At 37.0% G+C, this 13678-nt stretch overlaps 1 protein-coding gene across 1 annotated transcript in view; it reads right to left on the minus strand.

The window, feature by feature from the left end:
• The window catches only part of Mcm9 (minichromosome maintenance 9 homologous recombination repair factor), a 67103-nt gene that overhangs the window by 21847 nt on the left and 31578 nt on the right, over positions 1–13678 (minus strand). The gene's annotated exons all lie outside the window — the stretch shown is intronic.

Here is a 13678-nt window from a genome sequence, read left to right on the forward strand (position 1 = left end):
TAAAATTATAAAAATAAAAGGGAAAAACATATAAAGAAATGGAGAGTTCTTCTTTCTAGTCCAACATGTAAGGAAAAAATCACTACTTCATCCAATGAATGTAAAGATGAGAAAACTGAAAAATAATCATTTCTAATCAATAAAATAAATGGGGACACAGGACAGGACCCTGGCTACAACTGGAGGCAGTCAAGTGGATGCTGAGAATCATAACTTACTTGGCTAAGCCTCTGTAAAACAAACCCCAGACAAAGAGGCAACTGATTTATCCCTCAGAAGGTGAGTAGTACGCAGACAATAAAAGATCAATGATTGTCAGAAGTTAGAGAGCCGGAGAAGTAAGAAGGCAGAGCACCGAGAGCGGGAGGAAAGCCAGTCTGCCTGAGAACGATAGCGACCTGCAGAGCTGTTAAAGCCATACAACATGTAACAAGAGTGAGTTACGGTAACAAGTATGGACTTAAATGATAACGATGTGCCAGCATAAGTTAGAACAGTGACACTGACAGAGGGAAGAGTGTAGGTGCATAGGTGGGGTATGGAAATACTTATACTGGAACTATATTTTCTGGTCAATCCTGTTGAAGGACTAAACCATACTAAAAATAAAGGAGAAAAAATGTGTCTGTGAGTTGGGCAAAGATTTCATATATATGGCATGAAAAAGAAAAATGGTAAATTGATTTGCATCAAAATTAAGACTATTGGGTTAGAGATGACTCAGGGGTTAGAATCAATGGCTGCTCTTTCAGATGATCCAGGTTCAATTCTCAGCACCCACATATCAGGTCACAACCATCTCTAACTCCAGTTCCAAGGGATTTGATGCACTATTCTATTAGTGGTGGTACATGGTACACAGGCACACATGAAGCCAAAACATATATAGGTAAAATTTGTTCTTCCAAAGACAACATTAAGAAAAAGTACAAGACCTTGACTTCTCAATGGATACTCCAGAAGGCCTGGACTGATGTGCTTCAGACTCTAAGAGACCACAGATGCCAGCCAAGATTATTATACCCAGCAAAACTTTAAGATATTTTATGGTAAAGCCAAATTTAAATAACATTTATCTACAAATGCAGCTCTAAGACAGTGATAGAAGGAAAATTCCAACCTAAAGAGGTTAACTACAAACATGAAAAACATGAAAACACAGGTAATAATTAATCTCAGACCAGTAAAATCAAAAGGGAAATACACACACATGCACGCACATCAGCAGCACCACCACCACCAAAAAAAAAAAAAACCAAAAAACAGGAATCAACAGCCATTGATCATTGATATCTCTCATTATCAATGCTCTCAATTCCTTAATAAAAAGTCACAGATTAACAGAATAAATACAAAAACAGGATCCATCCTTCTGCTGTTTCCAAAAAACAAACCTCAGCATCAAGGATAGATATTACCTCAGAGTAAAGGTTGGAAAAAGATATTACAAATAAATGAACCTAAGAAGCAAGCTACTGTAGCCATTTTAATATCCACCAAAACAGACTTCAAAAAAAAAAATCAGAAAAGATAGGGAAGAACACTACATACTCATCAAAGGAAAAATCTACCAAGAGCACATTTCAATTCTTAACACCTATGCTGCAAACATAAGGGCAACCAAGTTTGTAAAAGGAACACTACTAAAGCTTGATTCACATGTTGACCCTCACACACACTGATAGTGAAAGACTTCTACACCCTATTCTCACCAACAGATAGGTCATCTAACAAAAAGTAAACATAGGAATACTGGAGCTAATGGATGCTATAAATCAAATGGACCTAACATATTTACAGAAAATTTCACCCAAATATAAAAGAATATACCTTATTCTCTGCACCTCATAAAACTTTCTCCAAAATTGACCACATACTGAGGCGGAAAGTAAGTCTCAAGAGATACAAGAAAATAGAAATAACTCCTTGCATCCCACCAGACCACCATGAATTTAAGCTCGATATCAACAACAACAGAAAGAATAGAAAACTTTAAAACTCATGGAAATTGAACATCTCTCTACTGAATGAAAAATGGGGAAATTGAATATCTCTCTACTGAATGAAAAATGGGTCAAGACAGAAATAAAGAAATTATAGATTTTCTAGAATTGGATGAAAATGAACCCAAACATACCCAAACTTATGAGAAACAATGAGAACAGGCTATGAGAGAAGTTCATAGTATTAAGTGCTTACATAAAAACAACACAAAGTCAGGTGTTTTAATCCCAGCACTCAGGAGGCAGAAACAGGCAATCTCTGTGAGTTTAAGGCCAGCCTGGTCTAGAGTTAGTTCCAGGACAGGCTCCAAAACTACAGAGAAACTCTGTCTTGAAAAACCATAAAAAAAAAATAAACAGAAAACAAAACAAACCAAAAAAAAACTGGAGAGATATCATACTAGCAACTTAACAGCACACCTGAAGGCTTTAGAAGAAAAAGATCACAACTAGAAGGAGTAGATGGAAAAAAAAATTAAACTCAGGTCAGGACTGACATCCATAGTGCAGAAACAAAGAGAACAATACAAAAAATCAATGAAACAAAGAAGTGGTTCTTTGAGAAAAATCAGTAAGACTGACAGACCCTTATCCAAATGAAGTAAAAAGCAAAGAGAGGATATCAAAATGAAGAAATTCAGAAATGAAAAAGGGAGACATAATGACAGACACTGAGAAAACCTAGAGAATCAAAGGACATATTTTAAAAACCTGTAGTTCATCAGTTGCAAAAATCTAAATAAAATCTAAAATTTTCTCTATAGGTAGCATTATCCAAAGTTAAATCAAGAACAGGTAAGCAAGTTAAACAGACCTATATCCCCCAGGGAAATAGATAGTCATTAAAATCTCCCCCCACCCCAAATTCCCAGGGCCAGATGGTTTCGGCATAGAATTCTATCAGACTTTCAAAGTTGGGTTAAGTTTAGTACTCTTCAAATTATTCCACAAAATAGAAACAAAAGAAACTTTGCCCAATTCATTTGATGAGGCCATTGTCACCCTCATATCCAAACCACATAAAGATGCAGCAAAGAAAGATGACTACTGACCAGTTTCCCTTATGAACACAGACACCAAAATACTCAATAAAATACTTGAAAACAGAAGTCAAGAACACATCAAAAAGATCATCCACCAAGATTAAGCAGGCTTAATCACAGAGATGCCGGGACAGTTCAGTATACAAAAATCAATAAGTGTAATCCACCACATAAAAAGAACAAAATACAAAAACTACATGATTGTCTCATTAGTTGCAGAAAAGGCCTTTGACAAAATCCAACACCCCTTTATGAAAAAAGTCCTGGAGAGATTAGGGATACAAGGGACATTCCTCAATATAATAAAGGCAATTTACAGCAAGGCCATAGTCAACATCAACTTGAATGGAGAGAAACTCAAAGCAATTCCACTAAAATTAGGAGCAATAGAAGGTGGTCCACTCTCTTCATACCCATTCACTATAGTATCTGAAGTCTTAGCTACAGCAATAAGACAATTGAAGGAGATCAATGGATTACAAATTGAAAAGGAAGAAACCAAAGTATCTTTATTTGCAGATGAGACGATAGTATACATAAGTGACCCTAAAAATTTCACTGGAACTACTATAGCTAATAAACACTTTCAGCTAAGTAGCTAAATACAAAATTAACTCACAAAAATCAGTATCTACAGATAGGACTGAGAAAGAAATCAGGGAAATGGCATCCTTTACAATGGCCTCAAATAATATAAAATATCTTGGAGTAACTCTTACCAAGCAAGTGTAAGGTCTATAAAAACTTAAAAGTCTTTGAAGAAAGAAACTGAAGATATCATGAGATGGAAAGATCTCCTATATTCATGGATCAGTAACATTATCATAGTAAAATTGGCCATCTTATCAAAAGCAATCTACAGATTCAATATAATCCCCATCAAAATGTCAGCACAGTTCTTCAGAGATATTGAAAGAAAAACCCTGAGCTTCATATGAGAAAACAAGGAAGCAAGCAAAAGCAAGCAAACAAGCAAAAAACTCAGGATAGGAAAAATTATCTTGAACAATAAAAGAACTGCTGAAGGTCTCACCATTCCCAATTTCATGCTGTACTACAAAGCTATGGTAATAGCAACAGCATGGCAGTGTCATGAAAATAGACATGCTGATCAATGGAATTGAATTGAAAAAAGCAGACATAAATCCTATAGACACCTGATTTTTGATAAAGAAGTCAAAAATACATACTGGGAAAAAAGACAGCATCTTCAATGAATGGTACTGATTAAACTAGATATCTGCATGTAGAAGAACATAAACAGATTCATTCAGACTTATCACCTTTGACAAAACTCAACTTCAAATGGATCAAAGACCTCAACATAAAAACCTAATAGAAGAAAAAATGGTGAAGAGCCTTGAGTTCACTGGCACAGGAGAAGACGTTCTCAACAGAACAACAATAACACAGACACTAAGAAAAAAAATCAATAAATAAGACCTTAAGAAATTGAAAAGCTTCTGTAACGCAAAGAACACTGTCATTTGGATAAAGTAATAACCTAGAGAATGGGAAAATATTTTTTTAGCAACTCCATATCCAATAGAGGACTAATATCCAAAATATATAAAGAACTCAAGAAACTAGACAGTTGAAAATGGGATGCAGATCTAAACAGAATTCTCAAAGCTACAGAGAAACCCTACCTCGAAACTCACCCCCCAAAGTATATATGATCACAGGGTAAGTTCAATTGATCTACCTTCCCACCTACCTACCTACCTATCTACAGATACAGATGAATGACCATAATTCTGTATAATCATGTGCACCACAGGGGAGTTCAATCGATCTACCTTCCTACCTGCCTATCTATATATAAGTAGAGATGAATTATCATAATTCTTACACATACACAATTCTCAGGAATTTTCTAGAATAATTAAAACTGAAAACAACTGAAAATTCTATCAAACAGAAGAATAAATAAATTGTAGTATACTATGGTAACATTTAAGGCAGTCACTACAAAGAAGCCTTAAAAGTCAGTTAAGAAGGCAGTAATGGAAAAAATAGAAGAATGAAGGTGACATTGATAGAAAACAAAGAGGAAATGGCAAAAATACATCCTACCTTGTCAGTAATCATACTAAGTATCAACTGTTTAAATATATACCAATGAAAAGTTTGAGGTTTGTAGATCCTATATATGAGACATACTTTAGACTTAAAAGCACGAATAAGTTAAAAGAAAAGATAGAAAATATTTCATTTAAATAGTACCCTACCTGAATGAGGGTTGGAACAGTCATGTTAATATTAGACAGTATTTGAGCAGTCTTACAAATGTCATTTTGAGAACATCATTTACAAAGAAAATAATCACATTTCTTAGCATTTAGAGTAGGAACTGGGATTTATCAAAGAAAGCATACAAAGGTATTTTATGCAATGCAGAAGTAACTAAAATCCTTCCCAATCTTGTGACTCTTAGGAGTACAGGAGGGCTCCTTATGTGTTTCTTGAAATCTAAGGCAAACAGTTAACACCTAAGATGCATATTTATTTTTAATAACTTTTGTTAATTTGTTGAATTCCAGATATTCAAGGAAAGCAATTTCCATTCTTAGAGGCAAAGGGGAATGGGCTTTTTTAATGCTGAGAACACTGTATAAATAATAAGTATTTAGCAGGCTAAGTGCTTTTATGGATGGCGCTACTTTTACACTTTGAAAATGTAATGCTAGAACAGGAAGGCAGAAGACAACAATGAGCAAAGAAAGAACTCCAACTCATCCTGTGTTTGTTTGTTTTTTAAGGACTCTTGTATTTATCAGTCAGCAAACTAATATCAAAGCATGTTTTTAAATGTATAATATGCTTAAATACTGTGCTGGTCAAGGATTAATCTTATGGTGTAATAATGGTTATTATATTCTCTATCTCCTCTGCAGGACTTCAACCCTACTTTGTGAAATTGGTTACTAAGGACATTTCATTCCTCTTTGGCTCCTCCCACATAGCACCTTTAATCAATATATACTATGTAATCTTTTATAAAATATATAAAAGGCAGTGAAAGGCAGGCTACACTTGAAAAATTTTGTCCTTTGCAGAACAAAACCGAGGTTGCTCAATGAAGTGTTTGGCAATTTCAACAAATTAACAAAGGATAACAAGGGCACTCATCTTTCTGTTCTTTCTATCCTAAGGTAACAGTGGGTAAAATTTATTGTACAGAGAACCAGTGACACACTCTAGTTAAAAATATGGAAAGGGGCACTAGCAGTAGAAGCTTCTGGTAAACCAGCTGTGACAGCTGCATGGACAATCGAGCAGTGAAGATAGGATTAGAACTGTCACAGCAGAGGTCCCACCCCTGGAAGGAGAGCTCCAGCGGCATGCTCCACAGTAAAACATGCATACCGAATGGGAACGACTTCTCAAACAGTTATGGGCATACAATAATGAGAAACATCTATGCAAAAATGCCTAAAACTTTGAGGATGGCTGTTGAGACTATCTTGAATGCCTCTCTTCTTCTCCCAATTCAACACCATCCTGTACACACACACACACACACACACACACACACACACTTTTAATCAAATGGAAGCTCTGAGCTGGTGGAAGTGTTTCAAATAGTACTACTGCTCAAACCTCAATTCTTAAGAGATATATCTCACCAGAAAGGATAGATATAAGTTGGTTTCATCCAAATATTGCAGGGATGGTTCAACAGGAGTACATAGATAAATGCAATCTACCACATAAAGAGACAAACCACATGATCATTAGATACAAAAAGGGCTTTTGACAAAATCCAGAATCCCTTCATGATAAAAGTGCTGGAGAAACTAGAGATACAAGGGACATTCCTCAATATAATAAAGATGATTTACAGAAAGTCCATAGCCAACATTATCCTAAACAAAGAGAAATTCAAAGCATTTCTACTAAAATCAGGAAGAAAATAAGGATGCCCACTCTTTCCATACTTGTTCAATATAGTCAGTACTTGAAGTCTTAACTGGTGTAGTAAGATCCCTTAAGGAGATCAAAGGGATTCAAATAGAAAAGGAAGAAGGCACAGCACCCTTGTGTACAGGTGATATGACTGTATACATAAATAACCCTAAAAACCCCACAAGGAAACTTTTTAAGCTGACAGATATCTTCAGTAAAGTAGCATAAAAACAGTAGTTTTCTTATATATGAATGACAAATCGACTGAGGGAGAAATCAAGACAAAAAAATCTTGTGATAACTCTTAATTCTAAAGGCTGGTATGATTTAAAAGAAAAAACTTCAAGACACTGAAAAAAGAAATTGAAGAAGATATCAGAAGAAGGAACAATCTTCCTACAGATTTAATGCAACCCTCATGAAAGCTTCAACACATTCTTCACAGAAACTGAAAACACAATATTCAACTTAATAAGAAAACATAAAAAAACAAAGGTAACAAAAACAATCATGAATAAGAACTGCTGGTGGTATCACCACCCTGCTGTGGGACAATGGTCTTTATTTTGTCAATTATATTTTAAATAAACACTGATTGGCCAGTAGCCAGGTAGGAATTATAGGCACAAGAATACAGGAAGTAGAGGCAGGTCAATGAGAACAGAAGAATTCTGGGAAGAAGGAAGTTTCTTCTGTAATCTTGGCCCAACCACGGAAGAAGCAAGATGTGACTGCCCTGCCGAATAAGGTACTGCTGAGCCACGTGGCTAACACAGACAAGAATAATGGGCTGCTATAAGTTATAAGAGTTAATAAGAAGCCTGAGCTAATGGGCTCATCAGTTTATGATTAATGTAGACCTCTGTGTGATTTCTTTGGGACTGAACGACTGTGGGAACTGGGTAGGACAGAAAACTCAGTCAACACCACCTGAGATCTCCTGTTGTATTACAGAACTATTTTACTAAAAACAGCACAATATTGGCATCAAAATAGACGCATCGATCAATGAATTGCATTGAATCAATTGAAGAATCAGACAATTCCACACCTGATTTTTGACAAAGAAGTGAAAAAGGTACATTGCAGAAAAAACAGTATCTTCAACAAATAGTGCTGGTCAAACTGGATAGCTGCATGTAGAAGAAGATAAATAGATCCGTGTCTATCACTTGCACAAAATCCAAGTCTGAATGAATCAAGGACTTCAACATAAGACCAGTTACCATGAATACAACAGGAAGTGGTGAGTAAGCTTGAACTCACTGGCACAAGAAATGACTTTCTTTACAGATCATCAAAAGCACAGGCACTAATATCAACAATTACTATGTGGCACCTTATGAAAGTAAAAAGTTTCTGTAGAGCAAATGATACCATTTTCCAAGCAAAGCAGCAGCCTACAGAATGTGAAAAAAACATCTCTACCAATTACAGAGGGTGAGTATATATAGAACATATAAAGAACCAAAATATCCTGAGCATCAAGAAAACAAGTCAATAAAAATTTGGGTAGAAAACTAAATAGTTTTCTCAAAAGATGAAACACAAATGGCTAAGAAACACTTTGAAAATGTTCAACCATCTTAGCCATCAGGAAAACGCAAATCAAAACTTTGAGATTTCATCTTCTACCAGTCAGAATGGCCAAAATCAATAACAAAACAAATGATAGCATATACTGACAAAGATGTAGGAAAGGAGAATACTAACTCATTGCTGATGGAAGTGCAACTGGCACAGCCTCTATGGAGACCAGGGTGGTAGTTCCTCAGGAAGCTCGGAATAGATCTACCTGAAGATTTAACTATACTGCTATTGGCCACACACCCAAAGGACTCTACATCCTATGACACAGATACTTGCTCATAATAGCTACAGATTGGAAATTGCTTAGATGTCCACCAACTTATGAAAGGACAGTGAAAATGTGCATTTACATAATTGAATATTATTCAGCTGTTTGTTAAGAAAAATGAGACTATAATATATGCACATAAAATGAGATTATAATAAATGCAACACAGGGAGTAATAGTTAGATATCTATCGGTTTATCGTCCTACCTATCCAAATGCATCTTTATAGATAGATAGATAGATAGATAGATAGATAAATATAGATATTACTACATATAGAGATTACTAGGTAGGCTTGGCCGGCTTGGAATTCTATGTAGTCCTGGTTGGTATTGCACTAATTGCCTGTCTTGGTCTTCTGTCCTGGGTGGGATTAAAGCTCCATACCACCATGCCCAGCTGCTTTTGCCTCTTGAGACAACATATTGCTATGCAGCCCAGGATGCACTTGAAATAACCATCCTCCTGCCTCAGACTTCTGATTGCTGGGATTATAGGTATAAACTATTATGGCAGGGCCAAAAGTACCTTCTTGAGATGATGAAAATACTCCATAGTTATGATGATGCTTACACAATACAATCCTGAATATCCTTTAAAAGTGATTAAGTTGGATACCTTAAATGAGGGAATATATTATGAGTTATACCTCAATTAAGCTATATTTTTAAAAAATATTGTGTAATCATACCAAAGGGTAGTTGGACCACATCTACCAACTAATAACTCATTAGCTCATTTGTGAAACCTGCCGTACCCTTTCTACTTTTCTAGTCTTTGCCTCTAAAAGGCCATGCATATGAGGTCCCCAGCCTTGCAAAGCCTACTTGCTTAGTCTCTGCAAAATGTAACTCCATTTAATGTCATTTGTCTCTATAGCAACCAACTAGAAAAAACTGCTTTGTTTAGCGGTGACTCTGTACAAGCAGTGGGCTAGCCTAGAGCTGTTTTAAGGCTCTGAGTCCTCTGTTTATCACCCCTCCCCCACCAACTAGTGTCAGGTAAAGAGGAAAACCTGTGATGAGTGGGAGACGCAAAGAAATAAAAACTGAAGACACGCTGCAAGGAAGACTGAGTTCAAGGGTTAAAAAGATCCAATTTAAAAGAGGATGAGGAAGGAATGGTTAAGAAATTAGAAACACAGAATAATTATTAGAAATTTCCTTTAATATACTGGCTAAAACAATGTAATAACAATAAAACAAATTTCAACCCTCACACAGTACTACTGCTTTGGAAAGCGGAAGGCGTTTGTTTATGGCTATCTAAAAGGGCGTTTCACAGTAGCTCACTACAAATAAGTACCAGACACAAAGTAGGCATCTTTAACAAATTTTTAGCAGAGTGGTGGACAGCTATGAAGAGCAAACAGTAAAATTTTTATTAATACTATGGAGCAGACAATGTGAAAAGGCACACTGAATGTAAAACTTGGGAAACTTAGGAAATTTAAAAGGCTGGTGAGCTGGCTCATGGGGCAAAGGGCAGGTCATACAAGCCCATCCACCTGAAACTGACCCCAAAACCCAGGCTAGAAGGGGGAGAACCCACTCTGGTTGTTCTCCCATACATGTGCCATTTTGGTGTTCTCTCTCTCTCTCTCTCTCTCTCAAAGAAAAGATAATTACCTTTAAGCCAAACCAAAGAAAACATAAGGGATGGGGTTTTCTAATTTGGCATAAATTCTAAAACATGTAAGGATGCAGGGTAAGATTTGTGGTTCTATCCTCTCCCCACTTTCAGAGCTGTCTCTTACAAACAGGCTGTGCATCTGAAAGCCCTCCATGGGGAGGTCCTCTCAGTTTTCTCTTGGCTGGATCACACCCCATCTCCAGCAGCTGCCTTAGCCATCCACATTCACAGAATTTTATTCTTCAGGGATTCGTTAATGAAGTCATTAACACAGCTCTCACCAGCTTATGGGATTTTTCTTTTCCAGGAAGTTTTATGCCTCTATTTTTCAATACATAAAGAACACTTTCAATTTCTATCTGTTGTGGTGAAGACAGAGAGGTAACTATGACAGCAGTTTACATAGTTCATTTCTAAGTACTAGCCCTTAACTGCTACCCTGGATGGTAATGCCATGCCCTCCTAGCCATTCTAAGGTACTGAGTTGTTCAAAAGGTATGCTACCTAATGTTCTTTACAAAGAAGAGTAGAGAAAATTTCTTCTGTTTATTTTAATGTCATTGGTTAAAGTGGAACCTAAATCTTTCTCTTTTAATCATAACTTTTTGATCACATTAACTACATTTGCTACTAGACTATAAGGTCTTTATATGCATTATTTTTGACTATGTTAGCATTTCATACTGAAATCTAACATAATAAATGCTCTTTGTAGATATGCAATAGATGAAAATTATTGAGATTTCACTTAGAAATTTCTGAAAATCCCAGCAAATCTGAACATTCTACAGTTTTCAGGGAAATAATGTTTAAAACAGTCACTAACGTTTGCTGCTCTGCTACTGTAAGAAAAGGAAGCCTTTATGCTAATAAAGAGCACAATTCCACATGTTGGCCTGGGATCTAACTTGCCCACCATGTGGGAGAACCTAGACTCAGTTTCTAGCACCACAAACAGCAAAACCTGCCAGTGAACAAACAAACAAAAATAACAACCCATATGTGAGTTTTGTTTTTAAAGAGAGTAATAATACAAATAACCTTCAAAGGCAACACAATGATTGTGTAAAATAAAATAAGAAAAGAGAAACAAAAGCAAGGTTAGGTCGGGTGGAGGTGGCACATGCCTTTATTCCTGGTACTCGGGAGGCAGACGCAGGCGGATCTCTATGAGTTTGAGGCTAGCCTGGTCCACAGAGTGCTTTCAGGACAGGCTCTAAAAAGCTACAGAGAAACGCTGTCTTAGAGAGAGAGAGAGAGAGAAGAGAGAAAGACAGGGAGAGAGAGAGAGAGAGAGAGAGAGAGAGAGAGAGAGAGAGAAGCAAAGCAAAGTTAGTATACAAGATGGCTCAGCAAGAAAGGCTCTCGTATCTTGTCAACCTGGTGACATGAACTCCACCTCCAGAACCCAATATAGGTTGGAGAGCGCCTACTACACAAAGCTGAGTGTTTCCCCCAACAGCCCAATAACATACTTTGGGGGGAGGGGTTCGAGGCAGGGTTTCTCTGTGTAGTTTTGGCTGTCTTGGAACTCGATCTGTAGACCAGGCTGGGCTCGAACTCAGAGAGATATGCCTGCCTCTGCCTCCCAAGTGCTGGGATTAAAGGTGTGCACTATCATCGACAAGCCTGATAATATACATTTTAAACATTAGTCTGACATTTCTATTTTGCCTTTTGCAGCAGACAGGACTGTTTCATTCCCAATTCCAAGAAAATTTCATTTAATTCTACTGAGTTTAACTTATTTTTCATTGGTCTCTGGGTAACCTCAATTGTTTTAGTCTTAGAAGCCCTTTGTAGAGGAGTTTTGGATCCATGGAAACACTGCTTATCTATTCAAATGTCACGATGCACATTCAGCAAGATTCCTCCACTGAAGAACAGCTACGCACACCATGATCCCACGTCATCACATCACCTTCCCTAGTGCATCTCATGGCTCATAAAGTACTTGAAAACTATGAATATTGGGACTAAAGATGCTTAAATACTCAAGCAACCGCCATTTACTATGAGAAAAAAGTTATCATAGTTTCACTATTTTTTTGTTTGTTTGTTTTTTAGGGCTAGCATAACAAAATACCACAGGCTAGCTTAAACACAGTACTGGAGGCTAGCCTTTACAAGACTGACAGCTTTGGTTTGTTTCTTCTGTGATGCTGCTTTCTTGTTCTTTCCTCACAAGGCCTTTCTTTAGGCATGCATCCTGGATCCCATGTAGTGTACTATTTATCAGCATGCTGAAGTGCCTCGCCTACCACACTGTGACTTTCACTCTGAGGCAGAGGCAACTGTGACTGAACTGGTAGAGTCCCCTTGACTGCCCAGTCTACTGACAAAAGGTGCTTCTCTCCTCGCTTTCATTTTCTTAAACAAACGTGGATGGGCCTTTTCCAACAGAACTTTAAAAGACAAAGATAGCTTATCATTAGCCACCCACCTAAGTCTGAACATCCAGAGAACAACTAACCAAAATCCTGCATACTAGGAGAAAACTTCAACTGCACACTAATACTAAGAAACAATTTTCACTATAAATTTAATAAAGTTCAGTAGTTTCATTCATCAGGGAAAAAAAGATCCTAATAGTTTATGAGTAACATTTTTACTTAGTAAAAAGAAACAGTTTACTTTACAAAGGTGTGAAAAGCTTCTGCTTCCCAGGCCACCATAGTAGCCAAGTAGCATAAACATGCAACATTTCCCCAGTTAGGCCTTGAAATGGTTCACAGGCTGGCTTCACAGGCACCGAAGGGCTCCTGAGAATTTGTGGTGCTGCAATTTTTAATCTATAAATGGTTGGCATAAATTTCCTAAAGACCAAATGACATGGCATACCTTAATGTTTTCTCCTTTCTCAAACTATTACAACAAATTTGTTATCTTTTTGCTCCTGGCACCACTTCTTTTATTTTTTATTTCTAACCTCTTGCTCTAGTTCCCCAAATGACAGAAACTTGACTTTAACTAATCGCACCTTTCCCTTTTTATCCCTCTTTCATTCTAGGTCTTTGCATATAGGAAACGGGAAGAAACCCAAGGTGCAGTTGAAGATCATAGATTTAGAATTTTTTATGGGTCTCCCTCGTGTGTGTGTGTGTGTGTGTGTGTGTGTGTGCGCGCGCGCACCCGCGCGCAAAATTACCCCGCTTTCATTTTGCATCTATTTAACTACACTGTCGTACCAAAACGTCGGTAAGTGGCTAAGAACTTGACTTCCAAAATGGCTT

The sequence above is a fragment of the Myodes glareolus genome, chromosome 1 (genome assembly GCF_982192425.1).
Source record: "Myodes glareolus chromosome 1, mMyoGla1.1, whole genome shotgun sequence".
In the NCBI taxonomy this organism is placed as follows: domain Eukaryota; kingdom Metazoa; phylum Chordata; class Mammalia; order Rodentia; family Cricetidae; genus Myodes; species Myodes glareolus.